Here is a 25856-nt window from a genome sequence, read left to right on the forward strand (position 1 = left end):
GATGAAGACATTATGCTAGTTACTGACTACAAACAACCAGGACCGGAGGAAGGACCCGAGCCAGGATCCCGATGGACTATGGTTTTTGACGGAGCCTCTAATGCGTTTGGCAATGGCATCGGAGCTGTGATCATTTCTCCTATAGGAGGACATACACCATTCACTGCCAAATTATGTTTCAACTGCACTAACAATATAGCCGAGTATGAAGCATGTATTCTGGGTCTCAAAGCTGCAATCGATATGAGAATCAAGTTCCTGGAGGTCTATGGAGACTCAGCTCTTGTAATTTATCAAGTCAAAGAGGAATGGGACACGAAGCACCCGAATCTAATTCCATACAAAGAATATGTGCTGAGTTTGATTCCTTATTTTGAAGAAATTACTTTTGAACATATCCCGCGCGAAGAAAATCAACTGGCTGATGCTTTAGCTACCATGTCATCTATGTTCAAGGTCAGGTGGGACAATGAGGCGCCAATGATCGCCATTTACAGACAGGATGAACCAGCCTATTGCAATGAGATTGATACCGAAGGAATGGAGGAAAAACCATGGTTCCATGAAGTAAAAAGATATCTCGAAGCCCAGGAGTACCCTGAAGGGGCATCCATTAACGATAGAAAGTTTCTAAGAAGATTTGCCGCCAAATTCTTTCTAAGTAATGGAATCCTATACAAACGAAACCATGACTCGACTTTGCTTCGTTGTGTGAACAAGAAGGAAGCAGAACAAATTATGGAAGACATACACGATGGTGCTTTTGGTACTCATTCAAGTGGACATACAATGGCTAAAAAGATTCTGAGAGCAGGTTATTACTGGTCTACCATGGAGACAGACTGCCATCATCACTCCAAAACTTGTCACAAATGCCAGATATATGCCGACAAAGCACATGTACCTCCAGTCCCATTAAACGTCCTGACGGCTCCTTGGCCTTTTGCAATGTGGGGTATTTATATGATTGGAGAAATCAAGCCTACTGCCTCCAACGGACATTGCTTTATCCTGGTCGCTATTGACTACCTCACAAAGTGGGTAGAAGCAGCCTCGTTTGCTTCAGTCACCAAGAATGTTGTGGCCCGGTTTATCAAGCATAATCTCATTTGTCGGTATGGCATCCCTGAAAGGATCATCACAGACAATGGCACAAATTTAAACAACAGAATGATTACTGAACTCTGCACACAGTTCCAGATCAAACATCATAATTCCTCTCCATATCGACAAAAGATGAATGGCGCGGTGGAAGCTGCCAACAAGAACATCAAGAAGATCATCCAGAAAATGACGATAAATTACAAAGACTGGCATGAGATGTTACCTTTTGCTCTTCATGGTTATCGCACATCAGCGCCTACTTCAACAGGGGCAACTCCATTTTCCTTAGTCTATGGTATGGAGGCAGTTCTTCCAATTGAAATCCAGATTCCTTCCCTAAGGATTATGAAAGAAGCTGATCTAGACGAAGACGATTGGATTCAGACTCGGTTGGACCAGATAAACTTGATTGATGAGAAGAGGCTTGCAGCTATTTGTCATGGTCAGTTGTACTAGAAGCGTATGATCAAAGCCTTCAACAAGAAAGTCAAAAGTCAGGCATATCAAACCGGTGATTTGGTTATCAAACGCATCATTTTACCACAAGGTGATCCCAGAGGCAAGTGGACTCCCACTTATGAGGGACCATTTGTAATCAAGAAGGTATTCTCCGGCGGAGCCATGTGGCTTACCACTATGGACGGCGAGGATTTCCCACACCCTGTAAACGTGGACATAGTCAAAAAGTACTTCGCTTAAAGAAAAGCTCGCTAAGTTGAAAACCTGAAAGGGCGACTTAAGCAAAAATGAGCGTCTCGGTGGATTGAAAACCTGAAAGGGCGATCTAGGCAAAAATTAGAGACTAAAAAATAATAATTATCCCGGTAGGCTGAAAACCTGAAAAGGCAGCCTAGGCAAAAGTTAGGGAATAAAGCGTACGACTATGTCCCGTTTGGCTACCTACTCACCTTCAAGGTTCAACACATCAAAGGCACCAATCAGTCCAATCACTTTCTTCCAACAAGTGAGGGATGAGATGCTCGAAGACAGATTGGCAATAGCGGAGTTGAAACTTGACTGGATTGTTTTCACATAGCTATTTCTCTTTATAAGTACTTTTCAAAGTTTTATGACAATTTCCTACTACTAGGATTTTTGTCTCCTTGTACTAATCCGCCTATTATGGCTCTTTTTCAAAATCAATACAGCTCATGCTCAAAATCAATGTTTTCACTTTTTCTGTTTTGAATACGTAAACGTCCCAATGATAATTTTTGAATGAACATATGCATTTGAATATGACTGATGTTTATAAGAAAAACAGGAATAGCATTCAGGTAATGTCCCAATTATCTGGACATCATCCTAAAACCAGCATCGGGAGAAAAGTTCCCCAACAGAGATGCATTTCTCGGCAAAATCATCAATGAGATTTTTCTCTCCAACAAAGTGATTCGAGAAACCTTATTCCCCAGCAGGGCTGTTCAAGATCACTATCCCCAGAAGGTGTGATCCTCCACACCAAGGCTTGGTCAAATAGTGCATCGGAGAATTACGCATCTTTCTTATTCCCATTCAGGGTACATCAAAATCAGAACTTTCAAAATTACCTTCATCCTCGAACGGTAATCAAATATCCCTCAACAGAACACCCTGGTCCGTAAGGAAGTTCCCCAACTGAGTATACTCGAAAAAGATACCAAAGATCATCAACAATCACAATGCCTTCATTTCCAAAATAGCAAGCAGGGATTTATTTTCCCAATCAGAAGTTTGATACGCTCTAAATTGCATAAGTCATACATCATACGCATATTCATACATAGCATATAATGTTTCATGACAAACGCATACATAACATGCACGTTTCTCATTTAGTTTGAGAATCTCGACATATACATTACATGCATCATGACATTGCATGTCACTAACTTGATTTTTTTCATGTGGACGAATATCCTCAGCAAAGTTATTCTCAATCACATGCAGTGTTCCCCTGGATTCTATTCAGACGAACATTCCTCTCAGATATAATCAAGCCAAAGATTCATTCTGAAGAGATCTCTCTTTCCAAATCACCTATCAACTCAAAACAAGCAACACAGATCAAAGTCGATACCTTGGACGGTTCCTAAATGATCTACCTTCAGATCTAAGTCGATACCTTGGACGGTTCCTTAATGATCTACCTTCAGATCTAAGTCGATACCTTAGACGGTTCCTTAAAGCAGTCAATCTTCAAGATCCAAAGATCAACCTTCAAAGATCCAAAGCGGATACCTCAGACGGTTCCACAACGATCAACCTTCAAAGATCCAAAGCGGATACCTCAGACGGTTCCACAATGATCAACCTTCAAAGATCCAAAGCGGATACCTCAGACGGTTCCTCATAGATCAACTTTCAAAATCTAAAGCAGAAAAACTTTGGACAGTTCCGTAATGATCAGCCTCCAAGATTTAAAGCGGTAACCTCGGACGGTTCCGTAACAATCAATGCAGAGGTTTTCAAATCCTTCATCAAGATATAATCAATGGATTCATTCTGATGAACAAACCATCAACACATTTGCCAGATGGCATCTGAAAGCCCATCTCAGGTAATGTTTTGATCTGCCAACAACATTTCTCAGACAACATTCAAATGCAATCTCCAACATCACTTCTGGCGGAGGTAAGTGCAAATTTTCAGGGCATCTAAAATATTCAATCATCTTCTACCTTCAGATTCCAATCAGTCTCTTCAGGTTTAAGAAGATTGAATAGGGGCAACTGTTATACCCCAAAATTTGCCCGCATCTTTTTCAGAAAGAAGGCAACAGATTTCTGTCTAAAAATTGGGAGTTTCATATAATCTTGGATTTTATTTCATAAATATCGTGATTTTATGAATACTCGGTTTTTTAGAATATTTTTTATACGGTATTTTGGTTCGCTGTTGAATTTATTCTTACACAAACGCCAAAGTACTGTTTATCACTCCACACACGCTGTTTATTTGAGATTTATTTGCAGATAAATAGTACTGACGCAATTGGTACAAAATTAAATTTTGCAGGCGCAGAGTCCGGGGATTCAGACTGTACTGGTAACAAGTAAATTATTATTAGTTTTTTGCTTCCCACTAATTTTTGTACTATATTATTATTTTCAAAATCTCTTCTATTATTTTCAAAATCTTTTCCTTTCTTTTCAAATCTCTTTCTTTCAAATCGAATCCTAGCTTTATTCTATACATCTCTCTTTTCAAACCCTACCATACACTTTCTTTCAAATCCTACTACCACTCAAATTTTCCTTTTTTGTACGGAATCACTTCATTCCCCAACGTCTCTATCCTTCTTTTCACTCTATAAATACCTCTCATTTTTTCCATAAATTCTCACATCAAATTTCAACTCATTTCTCAAACTTCTACCTCATATTTATTTTCTCTTCTTCCCCGACAAAAATGGCAAAGTGGATGGATACGTGTTTTCTTATGGTCATCACTGTCTTGGTGGTGATCATGTCCTTTTTCTGTCTACATAGTCCTGAAAAATGCGGGCCTGGGTTGCTTACACTCCCGTTCATCTATATGTTGTTATTTATAGCATGGGTTTTTAATCGTCATTTTTAAAGTTTGTCGTATCTTTCGCTTTCAAATAATGTACTGTTTATTTTATTTGTCGTACTGTTCATTATATTATGTAATATTTGTACTGTCAGTATTAAATGTTGTACTATATGTCGTACTGTCGTTTAATTATTAAGATAATATTATGTGTGTTTTCTGCTAGTTAAATATTTATTTTTCTGTGCATTAAATATTTTTCAAGGTTATTATCGGTAATTTCGTTCACGTACGGTATATTTTATTTATTTATTATGTTTGTGTTTTTCTAACAACTCATGTAAGTAAATTTTCACCATTAACACAACAAAAAAACAAAAAGAAAAAAATTAACTTTAACTGTTGAATTTTCACTTTAACTGTTACGTTAGTGCCCGGACAGCCAGTTGATAGTCAAACCTGCTGACAGCACGATTCTCCGTGTTTTGTACCATCAATCAAATCAATATTTTGCATTTCAAAACTCCAAGATTTTTGTTCTATAAGTCTTCTGATAATCACATGATCAGCAGAGACTCAGCACTGCATTAAAACCAGGTACGCTTAACTGTCTCCTACACAAACAGTCCCTAACTAGGGTTTTTGTTTTTTCAGGAGAACAAGTTTTTTGAGACCTCAAATAGATTTAATGGACCTCCATATGTCTCAAAGTACCACCAGACAAATTTTCAAACTTCAATTCGCTCAGACGCACAGTCAGCAGCACAAACAGTCAGCAGACGACCAGTTTGACCGAAAAGTCAACAGACAGTCAAAAATGAATTTTTTTGTCAACATCCATCTTTTGTCAAAAGATTCATCATTTTATCAATGGTTGATCATAATTCATCAAGAAAAGATCAGAAATCAACAAAACCCTAAGTTTCAAAATTAGGGTTTTCTCCTAAAAAGTCAACTGAACTTTGACCGGCCATAACTCTCTCCTCGTTCATTCAAAAAATTCCAACCAAATCTTGTTTTGAAGTAAATTCAGTTATCTTTCAAATGCAATTGATCCCATGGTCATTGGATTCATCATTTGAAAAATATGAGCTCAGACATTACAGGTCATTTTCAAAGTCAACAAAAAGTGGTTTTTTGTCAAAGGCCATAACATCAAGATAACTTCTCCAAATGAAAAAAAGTTTCCAAAGTAGATTGTAGAGGACATCTTGAGGTTTCTAAAAAGTACAAGAACTCCTTCATATGATCAAAATTGAGGGATTTATGCCTTGTTGAAGTTGGCTATTTTTTGGGAAAATGCATGAAACCGACATTGATCAAAAATGTTTTTTTCCAAAAGAGGCCAAGTTTTCATGATCCAAACATGATTCTAATGATGCTAAGGGCCTCCCACAACCAACCTAAGGCCCATAACATTTTTATTTCTTTTTTAGTTTAATTTTATTACATATAAAGTTAAATTAAAAAAGAAATGGTGTGAGATAATGATACAATGCTTTGTTCTTAAGCAAAAGCCAACAAAATTGATTCAACTCTGCAGCATAGAAGTACATGGCAGGCCTAGAGCAAGAGGGATGAAGAAATTTAAAGCCATGGCCAAAGAATTCACAGATTTTTAATATTAAAAAATCAAAAGTTCAAAAAGCAATCAATGCTTGATAGCTTAAGTTTGTAGCACTTCCATTGCTTATAAATGAAGTAGAATACTTCATCAACAACACACACACAAAAATACACCAAGGAATAGCCAAGAAACTCACAAATTTTCAAAAAAATATCAAAGAACTTGCAAAATTCGAATTTCATTTTCCATCCATTCTCAAGCCAAACCAAACACACAAACACTCTTCTGAGCCTTCATATACCAAAACCCAACCCTTACACGAAGCTAAAACACCTTATAGAAGCCTCACTCACTCTCTCCGAATTGGTAAAGTTTATCTCACTCATATATTTTCATACATGCATCACTAATCATTTTCGTGTTTATATACGTTCTCAGGATCATGTTTGGGGAAGATCCAATGTAGCACATGGAAGCATAGGTCCCTGAAATAAGCTTTGCCATGTTTAACCGTGTTTGAACTCTTTGCTTCGAATCTCTTGATACAAACAATTTTAGGAGAAACCAAGGCTACCATCGTGTTCAGGAGGTTCGAATTAGGTGGATAGGGTATTCCTTGTGCTTCAAAACTAACGATTTTGCAGGTTTTAAAAATCACCTCGCCGGAGAAGACAACCGGAATCCACTGTTCTGGCGCGCTGTTTTGGAGAAGACCAGTCACTTGCTCACGTGGCTCCTTCCAGTCTTCCCATTGGCCAGTAAACAGGTCCATGCCTTGCGTGGCTGTCGCCCTCGGTTTTTTCCTATCTCGTGAGAGAGATACGAACTGACTCTTCTTTTGTTTTTGAGTTTTGAAAATCAGAGAGTCGCCACCGACTTTTATTTTATCCAATTAAGGAAAGGTTTATAAAAGAAACAGAAAAAGACCTTTAAGAGATTTTGGGTTCGGGGGTAGGTTATACAAAGGGAAGGTATTAGCACCCCTTTGTATCCATGGTTATCCATGGGCTCTTAATTGCTTAGCTCACTTGTTTGAATCATTTTTCTTGCCTTGAAATGCTTGTATGTGGTTTTAAAATACCTTTGTAAATTGGCTTTGTAATGATCCTTGTGCGGATGTATACAAAGTGTTTTATCTTTCGAAAGATGTTTTGAAAAAAGAGCTTTAACTTCGTAATGATCCTTGTTTGGATATATACCAAGTATTGTCTTTTTTGAAGTTTTATTTTAAAAAAAACAATGATATATGAGACATTTGTTTGTTTTGATTTGAGCAAGCAATTAGGAGATCTACCCTAAGTTTATAAGGTCCTTTCCTATTTCTTTTAGAAAATTATCCTTTACCGGATGTAAACAAAAGTTTAGATTTGTATTTGAAACAGTAGAATTTGATTTTGAAAAGAGTAACAGAGGGATTACCCTAAGAGGTGCAAGTGTGATTGTGTTTTGCTTCAGATATTTTTATCTTTGAAGTTAGTGACCTAACGCTTCAGTTATTATTTTTGACATACACGCAGTTTTATATGTACAGAATTTAAAATACGGGAATGTAAAATGCGGAAAGTAAATCTACGCTATTACATCGATTATGCGTGAAATGTAAACTACGCTATTTACATGATTTTGACAACCTATACACTTATCTATGAATTTAAATTGCAATAAGATAAAAGGAAGTATTTTTGGATTTTTTGTATGGTTGATTTTAATTAGAATTAATGCATAATTAGTTTAATTAAAATGAGAAAAAGGTAGAAATAAAATTTAAACCTAAAAATTAAGTCTAAAATATGTTCATATTGCTTATAAATTAATTTTAAAATAAAACTAATTTTTTTTTGATTTTTTGAAGATGTTTTTTGAAGCTACTAAGTTAATTAACATATAATTATGCAAATAATTATACAAATAATTAAAACTTAAAGATAAAAATATTCTAAATATGTACAAAATTAGTCTATAATATATAAACCTAATTTAATAAAAAGAACAAATTTTTTCTGATTTTTTTGATTGGTTGAAATAATTAAAAAGCAAATATATAAATATATACTAATTAATTAAACAAAATATTTCAATTGTTAAGAAAAATAAAATATTTTTGTGTCAAAAATTAATAGATTATTTTATAAACCTAGAAATATTTTTATTATATTTTTTTGATTTTTTAAACTATTTTAAATTAATTTTAGAAGTAAATAAAATAAAATAGAAAAATATATTAATTGTGATCCTGTGTGATAATCAGTGGAGTCCATGATATGGATGTGTGTTTTGGTGCGTTGGATCTTGAATTAATGAAATCAGATGGCTGAAAACACATGGCACATGATATGATAGTGGAGCGTGAAGCACATGATTGGTCTGAGCTTCAAAACACACGCGCGCGCAAACCAACCACTCAGAGGACGCCACGTCTCGTCTTCCTCATCAGGATGGACCTTTTACACCGCTCATTTGCAGGTGCTGTAAAAGACTTCAACCTATTACACCTGTAAAATAACGAATACAAGCAAAACGTGAAATAAATTTGGCGCGAGACCATGGTTCAATTCGTCTGGTTCATACGAATTCAATGAGACCACTTTGAACCTGTGATTTTGCCTAATTCGAGAAACCCTAATTTTGAGATCATGAACCCTAAAATGGTAGCTTCGTGAATACTTAACCAAACCTTAATTAAATGTCCAGAAGCGATCAGAACATCAAACCAAGTTCAAACATATGATTACATCGTGCTAAATATGCATGTATAATGAGATTTTGGTTAGTTTTTGTTTGAGCAAACCGTGAGCTATGGAGCTTGATTCTGAGTGCTTTGCTTGTTGAAAATGATTGGGATATATTCAATGAAGGTTAGAGAATGTGTTTGAGTGTTTAGTTTCTATTGAAATGAGCTTGAATTTAAAATTCGAATTTCAAATTTTCTTCAAAATTACAAGTTGTTACAAGAGTGGTATAAGCATGGTAATGGTTCTGAATTCGTGTGTCTCTGTGTTACTGAAGTATCCTACTTCATTTATAAGCAATGAAGTGCTTCAAAACTAAGCTAAGAAGCATTGATGATCTTTGTTGAACTTTTGAATTCTTTAATATAAAAAAAGTTTGAATTCTTGACCATGGCTTGATTTTTCTTCAACCTTTTGCCCTAGGCCTGCTTTGTACCTCTCTTGCTGCAGAGTTGAATCATTCTTGGTGGCCTTAGCTTAAGAATCAAGCATTGCATCATTATCCTTCACCAGTTCTTTTTCAATTTAACTTTAAATGTAATAAAATTAAACCAAAAAAGAAATAAAAATGCTATGGGCCTTAGGTTGGTCGTGGGAGGCCCTTAACATTGTTAGAAGCATGTTTGGATCATGAAAACTTGGCCCCTTTTGGAAAAAAAACACTTTTGATCAATGTTGGTTTCATGCATTTTCCCAAAATATAGCCAACTTCAACAAGGCATAAATCCCTTAATTTTTATCATATGAAGGAGTTCTTGTACTTTTTAGAAACCTCAAGATGTCCTCTACAAGCTACTTTGGAAACTTTTTTTCATTTGGAGAAGTTATCTTGATGTTATGGCCTTTGACAAAAAACCACTTTTTGTTGACTTTGAAAATGACCTGTAATGTCTGAGCTCATATTTTTCAAATGGTGAATCCAATGACCATGGGATCAATTGTATTTGAAAGATAATTGAATTTCCTTCAAAACAAGCTTTGGTTGGAATTTTTTGAGTGAATGAGGAGAGAGTTATGGTCAGTCAAAGTTCAGTTGAATTTTTAGGAGAAAACCCTAATTTTGAAACTTAGGGTTTTGTTGATTTTTGATCTTTCCTTGATGAATTATGATCAACCAATGATCAAATGATGAATCTTTTGACAAAATATGGATGTTGACAAAAAATTTCATTTTTGACTGTCTGTTGACTTTTCGGTCAAACTGGTCGTCTGTTGACTGTTTGAGCTGCTGACTGTGCGTCTGAGCGAATTGAAGTTTGAAAATTTGTATGGTGGTACTTTGAGATATATGGAGGTCCATGAAATCCATTTGAGGTCTCAAAAAAACTTGTTCTCCTGAAAAAAAAAAACAAAAACCTTAGTTAGGGACTATTTGTGTAGGAGACAGTTAAGCGTACCTGATTTTTGTGCAGTGCTGAGTCTCTGCTGATCATGTGATGTTCAGAAGACTTCTAGAACAAAAATCTTGGAATTTTGAAATGCAAAAGATTGATTTTATTGATGGTACAAAACACAGAGAATTGCACTGTCAGCGGATTTGACTGTCAACTGGCTGTTCGGGTATTAACGTAACAGTTAAAGTGAAAATTCAACAGTTAAAGTTAATTTTTCTTCTTGTTTTTTTTTTGTTGTGTTAATGGTGAAAATTTATTTACATGAGTTGTTAGAAAAACACAGACATAATAAATAAATAAAATATACTGTACGCGAACGAAATTACCGATAATAACCTTGAAAAATATTTAAGGCACAGAAAAATAAAATTTAACTGGCAGAAAACACACAAAATATTATCTGGATAATTAAACTACAGTACGACTGATAGTACGACATTTAATACTGACAGTACAAATATTACATAATATAATGAACAGTACGACAAATAAACGGTACATTATTTGAAAGCAAAAGATACGACAAACTTTAAAAGTGACGATTAAAAACCCATGCTATAAACAACAACATATAGATGATTGGGAGTGTAAACAACCCAGGTCCGCATTTTTCAGGACTGTGCGGACATAAAAAGGACATGATCACCACCAAGACAGTGATGACCATAAGAAAACACGTATCCATCCACTTTGCCATTTTGCCGGGGAAGAAGAGAAAATAAATATGAGGTAGAAATTTGAGAGATGAGTTGAAATTTGATGCGAGTACTTATGGAAAAAATAAGAGGTATTTATAGAGTGAAAAGAAGGATAGAGACGTTGGGGAATGAAGTGATTCCGTACAAAAAAGGAAACTTTGAGTGGTAGTAGGATTTGAAAGAAAGTGTATGGTAGGGTTTGAAAAAGGGAGATGTGTAGAATAAAGTTAGGATTTGATTTTGAAAGAAAGAGATTTGAAAAGAAAGGAAAAGATTTTGAAAATAATAGAATATAGTACAAAAATTAGTGGGAAACAAAAACTAATAATAATTTACTCGTTACCAGTATAGTCTGAATCCCCGGGCTCTGCGCCTGCAAAATTTAATTCTGTACCAATTGCGTCATTACTATTTATCTGCAAATAAATCTCAAATAAACAGCGTGTGTGAAGTGATAAACAGTAATTGGCGTTTGTGTAAGAATAAATTCAACAGCGAACCAAAATACCGTATAAGAAAAATTCTAAAAATCGAGTATTCATAAAATCAGGATATTTATGAAATAAAATCCAAGATTATATGAAATTTTCAATTTTTAGACAGAAATCTGTTGCCTTCTTTCTAAAAAAGATGCGGGCAAATTTTGGGGTATAACAGTGGCAAAACGTTAAAACGTGATTGGTTGTTACTTAAAAACGTGGGACCCACCAGACTTAAATTAAAAAAAAAAAGTAGAAACAATTGAACTGGGCCTTGCACGAACTGTTATCCACACCCCCTGGTTTTAGGCCCAAACGCAAAAAAAACAACTGATTTCAGTTTATTTCTCTGTTTCAATTTAACACCCCCCTGCATATTTAATTAATAATTTCTATATTTTGCATTTAAATTAAAATCAATCAATCACAAAACACCAAAAATATTTTATTTTTAGTTTTAATCTGATAAAATATTTATTTATTTTTAGACATAAAAATATTAATATTTTATTTAGTTTAAGGCTATTTTGCATAATTAATTAATATAGGCTTGTTAATTAATTTTTATTTACTTGTTAGAACACTAATTAATTAGGCTTTATGTTAAAATCAATTAATTAATTTCTAGACATAATTTTTGACTTGATTTAATTAGGTTAAATTCTATTTTTCACCTTTGTAATTAAGTTTAATTAGGCTTTAACTAGTTTAATCATCAAAAATACAAAAAAATTAGGCTAAGTGATTAATTAGGTTTAGAATCATTTCTGGACTTAGTTAATTATTTAAAATCAACTTAGATTTAGGGTTAACTAAGTAATTTTCTTTTTACTAACCTTAATTACAGGTGTTTCTACCCGTTCTGCTTCAAAAGACAAAAAAAAAAAACACTTACCTTTATCTTATTGCAATTTCAATTCCTAGATAAGTGTATAGGTTGTCAAAATAATGTAAATAGCGTAGTTTACATTTCCCGCACAATCGATGTAATAGCGTAGATTTACTTTCCGCATTTTACATTCCCGCACTTTAATTTCTGTACATATAAAACTGCGTGTATGTCAGGAACAAAAACTGAAGCGCTAGATCACTAAATTCAAAAGACAAAAAAATATCTGAAAATAAAACACAATCACACTTGCACCTCTTAGGGTAATCCCTCCGTTACTCTTTTCAAAATCAATTTTACTGTTTCAAATGCAATTCAAATAATTTCTTTCTGTATCCAGTCAAAGAAAATTTTCTAAAAGAAAATAGGAAAGGACCTTATGAACTTAGGGTAGATCTCCTAACTGCTTGCTCAAATCAAACAAAACAACAAATGTTTCACATATCACTGTTTTTCAAAACAAAACTTTCAAAAAAAGACAACATTTTGTATATATCCAAACAAGGATCATTACGAAGTTAAAGATCTTTTTTTCAAAACATCTTTCGAAAGATAAAACACTTTGTATACATCCGCACAAGGATCATTATAAAGTTAATTTACAAAGGTATTTTAAAACCACATACAAGCATTTCAAAGCAAGAAAAATGATTCAAACAAGTGAGCTAAGCAATTAAAAGCCCATGGATAACCATGGATACAAAGGGGTGCTAATACCTTCCCTTTGTATAACCTACCCCCGAACCCAAAATCTCTTAAAGGTCTATTTCTGTTTCTTTTATAAACCTTTCCTTAATTGGATAAAATAAAAGTCGGTGGCGACTCTCTGATTTTCACAAACTCAAAAAAAAAAGAAGAGTCAGTTCGTATCTCACGAGAGAAAAAACCGAGGACGACAACTAGGGATGAACATCCTTATATCTCCATTGTTTAGTAATTGAAACAATTCCTATACATCGTCAGCATAGTCTGTTCAAAAGCATTATTGTATGAGGTTGCTGTCATACCCCAAAATTTGCCCATACATTTTTTCCTATTCAAATTCAAATCAAGACACAAAGTTCCTAAACACACTCTCCTAAACAAGACTCAAAGAATTAGGGTTTTTGTCGCTCTGAAGGAAAATCAATGAACCAAAGACTCCAAGGCATCCCATATGGTCTATGATACCCCACACCACCTCCATGACAAATTTCAAGCCTCAATTCAAAAGATTGATCACTCAATTGTTCCGAAAGTCAGCAGTCGACTGAATTGACCTAAAAGTCAACTGTGGTCAAAGTAAAGTCAAAACTCCTGATTTTTTGTCAAGGTCCTAATGTTGAAGTATCATTCACCATTTGATCAAGAATTGATCATGGTTCATCAAGGAAAGATCAAAAATTAACAAATCAAAAGGTTTCCAAATTAGGGTTTTTATAGGAAAAGTCAACTGAACTTTGACCGGCCATAATTCCTACATGAAACATCATAAATTTTCCATCCAAAGCTCATTTTGAAGGAAATTGGATTCTCTACAAATTTGTGTCTCACATGTCAAGTCTAAAAATGCATCATTTGAGAGGTATGGACTAAAACATTATAGGTCCTTTTCAAAAGTCAACAAAAAGTCACATTGTTTAAAAAGACACACAAGGATCATGGAAAATAATTTTGATATGAGACCAAAAACACTGGTTAGAGGACTCTTCAAGGTTTCTAAAAAGTCCTAGAACGCTTCCATACCTCAAAAATTGAGAGAGATAGGCCTTGGTAAAGTTAATCGATTTTAAGAGAAAAAATGTGAACAAAAGAGCTTCAAAATGAATTTTCTTGCAAACAAACCCAATCTCTTTTGGCCCAATCTTGATCCATAAGTCATCCAAAGCCTCAAATCTTATTGCCACGAATTTATGAAATTTATTTGATTTTATTATGAATTTCTATTCATTTTAAAAGGGATTAAAGTCAAATAAATCAAGTAAAAAAACAAATATTTAATTTGTGAGAGAATTCTAACTAAATCCACTCAGCAATTAAATCATACAAATTCGTGAAAATAAGATTGGAAGAGATTGGATTGAATTTGAGCAAGTTTAGAAAGTTTTCATAAGATATTTCCAATCAAATTTTTCCATGGCAAATTCAATATTCAAATTGATTTTGTTCAGCTTTGGTTACCCTAATCATTCCCATATAAGGATGCAAGCATTACAGATCACAAAACACAAGGATTGGCGGTCAAGAAGAACTCAGACTAAACTGAAAAAATCCAAGAAAAGAACAAACTCTGATTCAAGATTCCAGCGAAATTCAAGCCAAATAGAAGATCCTAATCGATTCCTAGGAGTCTCCTGGAGGTATTGCAACGCGCAACATTGTCCAAAACACACAGAATTGCAGTCGCTACACCTCACGGTTTGCCAATTTTTTTTTAGTTCAATTACATCAATATATGCATCTTAAACGAAATTCGAGTGTATATTTGCGTTCATATTGATGATTGCATGATTTCTGGATAATTAATTTGGTTTTGATGATTGTTTGACCAATTTACCATAGCTAGGGTTCATGCTCAAGATATTTGGGGAAACTTAGTTAGCCTCGATTTTGTACCAAATTGAGGGGTTCACCGAAATCGCGGGTTCACATATGTTGGTCTGGATTATTGTATTGTGTGTATTGTTGTTTAATTTGCAGGTTTGATGAAGGCAAGCCTATGGCAACGCAAGAAAAGCGTGGCCAAAAGTGTTTGTTTCAGAAAAATTCAAACGGAGAAGAAGATGTCTCAGCGCGCGTGCCTTTTATTTTGAATATATTTCTTTGTTTATCATGATTTGGTTTGCATATTGTAGCAACACAACAGCGTAGCATAGCTGGTGGAGCGTTTTGCTGGTTATCCTTAGGGCATGGGTTCGAGCCCAGGATGAGGCAAAGTTTTTTTTCATTGAATTATTTGGTAAAAGATTCAATGCACGCAACCAGCGTAAGACTACGATGCACCTGGTATGCATCACTGTGGTTCTCCACGAATTCAAATCTGAGGGACATGGAGACGCTGGTCTGTCATACTCTCCCAGAGATGCGAAGCACCTGATTATTCACGCTAAGTTTCTAATTTTTCTTTATTTTCTATTTACTCAATAATTGGTTTTTTTTATATATATTATTTGTTTATTTAACAAATTGTCTATTAAACTTTCTTTAGAATAGAATTTCCTTTGAATTTTCTTTCTTTTCTCTCTTTTTCACAAAAAATAAAATAATTATTAAATAATTTTTATTTGACGATTAATTGTTAAATTGATTGTTTAATTATTTCTTTAATTATCGATGTCTTTTTTTTTATTGATAAAAAATACATTAGGGTTAGGTAATTAAATCGAAACTCGATTTTCACCGATTTAATTAATTGGGTTGAAAACCAACAATTAATTTATTTTTACGCTATTAATCATGGTTAATTTACACCCGATTCAAGGTTTGCGAGAATTAACCCTACACTGAAAATATTTCTCTTCTGTGCCTTTTTCAGGGTTATTCTTCAAATGCCTTTCGACTACGCGCCTGATCAAAATCCGAAGCTAAGTATTCAACTTAATTTTAAGTCTATTTTGTTTCCTTTTGTTTTAAGGTTTACCATTCGAACTCCGCATACACTCACATCTATTATTTGCCTTTGCTTTTGCCATATATTTTCAGGGTCAACCCCGAGGCTTCCTCCGACTGTCAACCATATCAGATCAAATTCAAAGCTAAGTACTTATTTATTTTATTTATTTTAAATTTCTTTATCTTTTTATTTTTAGGTTTAGCAATGTTCGCCTCCGAACTAATAATGCACTCACCCTACTATTGTTTCTTATTTTTCCCGCCTTTCAGGGTTTGTCAAATGCCAAAGCTTCGCATAGTCGGTAACCCTAAACCCTAATTATTACTTATGTTAGACCTATTTGTTTCTTATTCTCCGCTGGGTTCAATTCCCCTTTCCTCCGCTGGTTTCATTTTCCCCTTTCCCGTATTTGCTTTAATTATTTTTGTTTATCAATTGTCGTGGTTAGTAATTTAGGGAGTGCAACTATGAATTGAATCTAGGATCACTTAACTATAAGATAAATATCTGAAACTGCTCACGTGATTGGTGCACACACGCACACTTTTGGGGTAACCTCTCTGTTGCATTGTTGCCTGTTGCCTTGTTGCCTTGTATTTTTGCAGAATAGCCAGTCCCTCGAATACGAGGATACCTCAGCCATGTTGCCTCGATTAAGATCATGGTCCCTAATGATGCTGCCTTCGATACACATGATCTCGACCCTCGGATGTTGCCTACGAAAAGGCTGAGGTATCCTCTGGCTGCCTACGAAAAGGCTATTATGGTTCTTCCCTCAGACTACCTGCCTCTCTATGGCATGGGACAGTCTTATGGTGAACAAACTCTCGATGACCCTTCAACCTCCAAATGAAAGGCTTCCTGCCCTCTTATGGCAAGGATAGACCCTTTCACCCTGAAAGGCTAAAAGAACCTCTTTTTCAAACTATAAGGTAATTGCCCCTAATTGCTTTGCCTTGCTCTAAACTTTTTCCAAATTCTTTCTCATAAATCTTCAAAATGGCTACGCTCATTTACGAGCTAAAGTCCACATTCTTCTTCTTCTACATTTCTGAAAACAAAGAGCAAAGCAATTAAGAGCCCATGGAAAACCATGGATGCAAAGGGTGCCTTACACCTTCCCTTTGCATAATTACCCCCCGAACCCGTTTTCTTTAAAAAGGTTTTTTTCCTGTTTTTTTAGCCTTTCTAATATTTGGATAAAATAAAAGTCGGTGGCGACTCTTGCTTACCGCGACATTTTCGATTATAATAAAGTCAGTTCACCGTATTACAGAACTGGCAACTCTGCTGGGGATAATTTTCTTATAAAAGAGGGGTTACCTTAAAAGTTTAGGAACACTTTAAATGTTTTCTATTTGTTTGCTTTGCTTGTTTTATTTTTCAGGGGCGTTTTGGGAATTAACTGAAGGACGAGTCCTACACCTGGATTCAAGTACATCTAAGATAGGAAGTGGCATAGTCATGGCGACCTCCTTCATGTATGTGGAGGATTGGTCAATATGAGAGTTCACGCTTAAGTTAGGCCTCTATGGGTGTTTGCATGCTTCTCTTGTATGAGGGAGGTTCGTGCGGATGTCCGTGGGTGAGTCGGAGCTTAAGGACCTTTAGTAACCTTTAACCCATCCTGACTTTTAGGAACGTAGTGGGGGGACTACTCTTGATGTATGTTGAGAGCATAGTCGCTACCCGATACTACAACTCAGATAGGTCTTTTCTCAAAGTATCATTGCATGGTATGTATGTATCATGTTCGAGGGTGCTTTAGAGGGGCTGACAATTCTGGGTAACTCGGTAGAACCCGTTGCTGACATCATCTTTATCCTTAGAAACACCTTTGGGGAATAGTATCTCACATGATCTAAACTCCATGCAAGCCGAGCCTAAGGAAATTGTGTGACTTGTGTGACTTGCGTGACTTGTTTGTGTTTACTACTAACCTTCGTTTCCTCGCAGGTTTTGTTAAAAGGACTTGTTTGTCCTTACTATCTCACACTATGCCTAATGAGCTTCATTCACATAACATCATGACATCATGACATCATAAGCATAACATGATTTAACTAACCCCTTCAAGGATCTTAGGAATTTAGGGCGCATAATTTCAGGTGCCTTTATCAAAGACCAAATTCCTATCCAGGGGCAAGAGGATTTATTTTCCTTGGCCACGTACCTTCCAATTCAGAGACTCAGTGCCTACCAAGGGGCAAGAGGATTTATTTTCCTCTAGCCATGTACCTCTAAATTCAGAAGTATCCTGAATCAGAGGTTATGACCCACTGGATATGGTGAGCTTGATTCCTGTAGAAGAACATCCAAGAATCAGAGTTCTTCAAACGAAGATGCGACCAAATCATTTTCTGACGTTGCTAACTAAATTTTCTAAAGATCCTTGAAAGCATTGCATTTGCATTTATAACATCGCATAACAGGTTTCCATAATAGGTCTCTCATCTTCTCTCGCTGTTTATTTCAGCACCAATGGATCTCGAGCAATCAGTCAAAGACCTTCAGGCTCAGAATGCCCAGTTCCAAGCTTTGATTCTGAACTTGTCCAAGGGGCAAGATGAGCTGAAAACCATGCTGACTAAAAAGAAGAAGAAAGGCAAGAAGAGTTTGGGGAAAAGGCTTAGACCGATCTTGCAACTCAGGAATGCCGAAGCCTCTGAAGATAGTGATGAAGATGAACAAGATGATGATGCTAGTGTCAAGACTGATGTAAAAGTAACCATGATTCTGCCAAACCATCTAAAGAAGAAGAGGACTATTACCATGAGGACGAGTATCCCGATGACAAATACAAGATGTTAGAAGAGCGTCTGAGAAGCGTGGAAATTTAGAAGGTACCTGGGCTGGATTTTGAAGAGCTTGGACTCGTTCCTGGGGTCGTCATTCCTCCAAAATTCAAAACTCCCGCCTTTGCTAAGTATGATGGAGTCTCCTGTCCCAAGACGCACTTGAGGTCTTATGTAAGGAAGATTCAGCCTCACACTGCTGATAAGAGGCTCTGGATCCATTTCTTTCAAGAGAGCCTGTCTGGAACTCAACTCGAATGGTACTATCAACTGGAGGGTACTAACATCCGTACTTGGGAAGATTTGGTTGTTGCTTTCTACAAGCAATACCAATATAATTCCAATCTCGCACCAACTCGCATGCAACTACAAAGCATGTCTATGGGACCTAAGGAAAGTTTCAAGGAGTATGCGCAAAAATGGAGAGATCTAGCTGGAAGAGTCAAACCTTCCTTGGCTGACAGAGAGTTGGTAGATATGTTTATGAATACACTGACTGGTCCCTTCTATAGTCATTTGCTGGGAAGTTCATCATCTGGATTCACTGAGCTTATACTAACCGGGGAATGTAACACCCGTATATTTTAATTTTTAATTTAAATGGAAATTTAATTTAATAATTAGAATTATTGGTAATTTGTAGAATTTAATTGGAAAATGATGGTTTATGGTGTTGGGCCATGTGTGACGTTAAGGAATGAGGGGGTGTTATGTTAGTAAAGGTCTTATTCCAATTAAAGGTTATTTTATAAAATAATAAGGAATTGAGAATAAGAAAAGGAACGTGAAAAGCAGAGCAGAGGAGATGAGGGATTGGGAAGCTGGTACGTGAAGAGGAGCAATGGAGGGAGAGACCAATCAAGAATCTTTGGCTAAGGTAAGGGGGGACTCTCCGGTTATCATCTATTATCGTGTTCTTAGATAATAATATTGATTAGGGATGTTGTTGAGTCAATTGGATTATATGATAGATTTAGGGATTTAGTCGAATTGTATGATGTTTGATCCCTATGTTTGAATCCATGATACCTATGTTGTTTTGGTCCCAATTGATGCGTGATTGAGGTATTATGAGGTGTTCTTCGTGTTGTTTGTGCATTCGATTTCCCTAGGTTCGTACTGGTATGAATTGGGTGTGTTTGGAATGCATAGAATGCTGTTTTCTGCAGGTTGGGGTTTCTGAAATCGCCGGTTGGCGCCGCGTGCACAGGGTTGGCGCCGCGAACAGGTGGGCAGAATGCCAGGAAATTGTGATACGCACAGGTCGCGCCGCGTACCTGTGTTGGCGCCGCGAAGGCGTACATGTTTTCTCGTTTCGCGCCGCGTGCATAGGTTGGCGCCGCGAACGTGTTGGTGTGGCTCAGGTCGCGCCGCGAACTTTGGTTGCGCCGCGTGCTGTAGCGATAGTTATCTCTTGGGAAAGTTAAATGATGTGTAACTTTCGAACCATAGGTCTGTTTTTAGTGTCGTTTCGAGCACGATAAATCTTATGAGATAGCCTATGTTTTAAATGATGAAATGAGGTGTGAATCCAATTATTTTAAATATAATTTTATTTCTTGGTGTATGATGTATTGTACATATATGTGATGAGATGTGTTAAATACATGATATGTTGAAATATTAATCATGTGACGACTTGTTTAATTGGATGATGTATTGTTGACATATAGGATGAAATGTGACAATATGAGATGTTGTTTTGAAAAACATTATGATGTGATGATTTGTTTAGAGTCGTATGATGATGACTGATTTGCTTTGAAATGATGTGAATACATGTGTGTCCTTATTTTGATGATGATGATTGATGTGAACACTTGTATGTTCTTTAATGATGATGATTGATTATATTTGAATGATGCTAATGTATATAGACATACTTTGATGATGATGATGATGATGAGGAAATGGGTATTTGATGATGTTACTCATTAGACTTGACGATGGTATAGTATGTTGTATATGTTGCATTCATTCATGTTCATTGATGATACTGTATCCATAAGGGTGTGTTGGATCAGTGAAGGGCATGATTCCCATTGTGTGGAATCTGTGCTGGCAGGGCCGTATCTTGATGATGTTGGATCGGTCATGGGTTATTCCCATTTGATGAGGTTGGTACCACATGCATAGTGTCAGTTCATACATATGCATACTTTTATAACATGATTGGAAGTATTCCAGTGTTATAAATATCGATGATGTGTTAGTTGTGTGTTTTGTTGAATTAATGTTGAGTATGATTGTCTGTTTGAAAGATGTGTTTTGTTGACGTTTGTGTAAATGATGGATGTTCCTGATAATCTGAATATGATGAAATTGGGTGAATGATATAACTATGATGTGTTGTTATTTAAGATGCAATAACATTTGTTAACTGTGATGAGACTCACCCTTACTGTTGACATTTTCAGATTGAGGATAGCTGCTTTCGACTTGGTGAGGATTAACTCATAAGTCAGTGTTTAGTGTAGCGTCAGGTGTCATGCTCTGATATTGTAACACTGGGGGAACGCTAGTTTAGAGTTTATGATGATACTCTATCGTGTTGTTATTGTATTAAATTATGTGGGATATTGCATAGATGATGTTATGCTTATCCGTATGATGAATTTTCCGCTGTGTAAACATGAGATTTTATGTATTATGGTGAATTGTTCCTTAGTGAAAGCATGACAATGAATATATGATGAATTTGTTTTAATTGGAATTGTGGCACCCTTGTTTTCATGTTTTACTCTGAAAATTAATTATTAATTCCCGTGGGGTTTAGAAGGGTGTTACAGGGAACGTGTCGAGAATGGCATCCGAAGTGGTAAGATTCAAGCTGCTACATCCTCAAGTGTTGCAAAGAAACCTTTCAATGGGAGGTCAGATTCAAATGATAACCATGGCCAATCTGTTGGGGCAGTTCTGATCTCCACACCGGCACCTCATAAAAGTCGTCAAAACACGCAAGACACGCCTAGGCGTCAGTTCACAAAGATCAATATGTCACTGGCTCAAGCATTACAACACTTGTTGAAGTTAGAGTTAATCACTCTAAAGGATCCCCCTAAGAATCCTAGTACTTCTGCTCGTAGCTATAATCCCAAAGTGAGGTGTGCATATCACTCTGATAGTCCTGGTCATGATACGAATAGATGCTGGACATTGAGGAACAAAATCCAAGACATGATCGATGCTGGGGAAGTTGAGTTTGATCCTCCTGAGACTCCTAATGTAACTGCTAATGCTGTGGATGGCTAGAAGGATGAACTTTCAGATCATTAGTTTTACTTTTTCATTTGCTGATTTCTACTCTGTTTGTTTAAACATTCGACTTATGATAGACATTATTTGTTTTAATAATCATCATTAGTGCATTGCATATGTTTGTCTTGAATAAATTATTTCGCTATCACTCATTTTAAATTGCGTCTTTACTTTGCATATATTTTGTGATATTCAACTCCTGCTAAGCTATAAGCCTTTTGAGGGAGGATGACGAAAACAATACCGCAACCACTTACAGTGTGCTTTCGAACAGACTATGCTGACGATGTACAGGCATTGTTTCAATTCCTAAACAGTGGAGATATAAGGATGTTAATCCCTCGTCAACCCCCTTTGAGCCTAAGAAGTAGAAGTTTCTTTTTCATACAGATTAAAACCCTTAATCATAACCTGGGGCAGGGTAGTTACTCAGTTAACTTAATTGTACTAGCTGTTGTTTATACAAATAATGATGAGTTCCCACAACCAGTAAGTCACGCAGTCAGTATCCACCAAAAAGAAAAAAGCTATTAAATCAAAACCTATGAAGGAGACTTATCGAAAAGTCGAAACCTCCTGCTGACTGTAATCACAAAATAAGCAGTTCAGGCAAAAGTTAGGGATAATAAAAAATCAAAATAAAAAAAAAGAAGAGGTCACTACAAACCCTCGACCAAAGCAAAAAGAATTACAAAGAAGGATGACTGACTGTCCGAATGAACTTCTGGTGCTTCAACCACCATCAAATACTTCAAGATTCGCTAAAGCTGAAACGCAAAGTTAACTGAGCATAGGATCGAAGGACATCACGAAGATTGGGATGGGTATAAATAAAATTTTGAGCCTTTATCCTTTGTTTCTTAAACCGTGAACCAAGCCACGTTACAACCCTTGAAAGTCCTAATTGAAGCATGGTTAGTTCGAAAGCATAGTGTCACCAAAAGGTATCCTGACTCCTTAAGGTTTATCACAAACGCTGAGTTGATGTTTCGTTTTTACAAATATCATGTTTTCATAAACATCACGCTTTTACATCTCCTGTTTTAATGTTTTTCAAAAACTCAAGACAGACGTATGCATTGCATCTCATGAATTCATTATTAAACACATTCTGCTACATAATTTCAAATGTTAGCATCAAAATGAATTTGCACAGGGTATGGCTAATGACTCAAAGTTATCCCGACCAACACAGATTACTCCAAGAAGCAAGGTCTCCTACATGTACAAGGGGCATGACACGTTTTGCCCAATCTATCTGGGGCAAACCAGTCAAGATTCGAAGAATCTCTCAAAAAGCCAAACAGTCAGGGGCATCATCCTAAGTTTACGATTACTAGGGGCATGTCGCCCGTAGTGCACATCTCATAAAGTCCTCGCGAGGCAAATCTTCCCAAAGTCCCTACTAGCAGGGGAAAATCTACGCAAGTCCAGTTTGACATCTTGATCAATACTCAGTGGTGTGTCCTAATCAATATAAATCACTGGGGGCAATATTCAAAGCATTCACGCCTTTCCTCAAAACCGGTTACACAGGATCATATCCCCACAGAGTAATCATTAAGAAGATATCTTCAAAATGCTCTCGTGTCGACAAAGACATGGTTCCCCAACAAAGTCTACATCTTCAACACTACCGGTTCTCCAACACTTTGCTCTCCTCTAACATGGCCTAATTCATCTCTCCTATCCCCAGTCAGGGTACATCAAATTACTGGTCGTCCCCAAGCAAAATCATAAATCCCTAGCTGTGAATCTTCAAAACAAGATCAGGCATCAGAGTCGAAATGACCTAGAGATTTATTTTCTCAATCAAGATACTTCAAAATAGCATAAATCATGTTCACACATTCATACATACGCCTCATGGCATATGCGTACAATCTCATTCATTTCAAAAATAAACATTACAATACATGCATCACGACATTGCATAAAACTAATGTTTCTTTTTCAGTCTATTTCTACAATCAAATAAATATCGTCTTCTAGATATAGTGCAGAGATAATCAAGTCAACAATTTAATTCTGACGCTCATTCAAGACAAAGATTTAGTTCTGATGCTTAATTTTGGATATCTTCCAAAGATAGCTCAGAGATAATCAAGACAGAGATTTAATTCTGATACTTAATTTTGGATATCTTCCAAAGATAGCTCAGAGATAATCAATGCAGAGATTTAGTTCTGATACTTAATTTTGGATATCTTCCAAAGATAGCTCAGATATAATCAAGACCGAGATTTAATTCTGATACTTAGTTCCGGGTATTCTCCAGAGATAGTTCAGAGATAATCAAGACCGAGATTTAATTCTGATACTTAGTTCCGGGTATTCTCCAGAGATAGTTCAGAGATAATCAAAACAAAGATTTAATTTTGACACTTAATTTTGGATATCGTCCAAGGATAGTTCAGAGATAATCAAAATAGAGATTTAATTTTGGCACTTAATTTTGGGTATCTTCCAAAGATAGTTCAGAGATAATCAAGACAGAGATTTAATTTTGACAATTATTTCGAAGATAGTTCAGAGATAATCAAGACGATGATTTAGTTCTGATACTTAGTTTCGAGTATCCTCCATGAATAGTTCAAAAGACTTAGATCTAATTCAGTTACTACGAACGGTGCTGACACGATCAATCGCCAATAAAATTTCTCTCAAGGCCAAGATGGCATCTTTAAGCCCATCTCTGACAAGAGTCCCTACTTCAGCTAGGGCAAATTTCTTGGTATTCTAGTGTGCAATCCTCTTCTATCTTCTGATCCCGACTGGCACACAGGCCAGTCTACATCTTCAAATACAAGAAAATTGAACAGGGGCAGCTGTCATACCCCAAAATTTGCCCATACATTTTTTCCTATTCAAATTCAAATCAAGACACAAAGTTCCTAAACACACTCTCCTAAACAAGACTCAAAGAATTAGGGTTTTTGTCGCTCTGAAGGAAAATCAATGAACCAAAGACTCCAAGGCATCCCATATGGTCTATGATACCCCACACCACCTCCATGACAAATTTCAAGCCTCAATTCAAAAGATTGATCACTCAATTGTTCCGAAAGTCAACAGTCGACTGAATTGACCTAAAAGTCAACTGTGGTCAAAGTAAAGTCAAAACTCCTGATTTTTTGTCAAGGTCCTAATGTTGAAGTATCATTCACCATTTGATCAAGAACTGATCATGGTTCATCAAGGAAAGATCAAAAATCAACAAATCAAAAGGTTTCCAAATTAGGGTTTTTATAGGAAAAGTCAACTGAACTTTGACCGGCCATAATTCCTACATGAAACATCAGAAATTTTCCATTCAAAGCTCATTTTGAAGGAAATTGGATTCTCTACAAATTTGTGTCTCACATGCCAAGTCTAAAAATGCATCATTTGAGAGGTATGGACTAAAACATTATAGGTCCTTTTCAAAAGTCAACAAAAAGTCACATTGTTTAAAAAGACACACAAGGAGCATGGAAAATAATTTTGATATGAGACCAAAAACACTGGTTAGAGGACTCTTCAAGGTTTCTAAAAAGTCCTAGAACGCTTCCATACCTCAAAAATTGAGAGAGATAGGCCTTGGTAAAGTTAATCGATTTTAAGAGAAAAAATGTGAACAAAAGAGCTTCAAAATGAATTTTCTTGCAAACAAACCCAATCTCTTTTGGCCCAATCTTGATCCATAAGTCATCCAAAGCCTCAAATCTTATTGCCACGAATTTATGAAATTTATTTGATTTTATTATGAATTTCTATTCATTTTAAAAGGGATTAAAGTCAAATAAATCAAGTAAAAAAACAAATATTTAATTTGTGAGAGAATTCTAACTAAATCCAATCTGCAATTAAATCATACAAA

The sequence above is a fragment of the Vicia villosa genome, linkage group LG2 (assembly GCF_029867415.1).
Source record: "Vicia villosa cultivar HV-30 ecotype Madison, WI linkage group LG2, Vvil1.0, whole genome shotgun sequence".
In the NCBI taxonomy this organism is placed as follows: domain Eukaryota; kingdom Viridiplantae; phylum Streptophyta; class Magnoliopsida; order Fabales; family Fabaceae; genus Vicia; species Vicia villosa.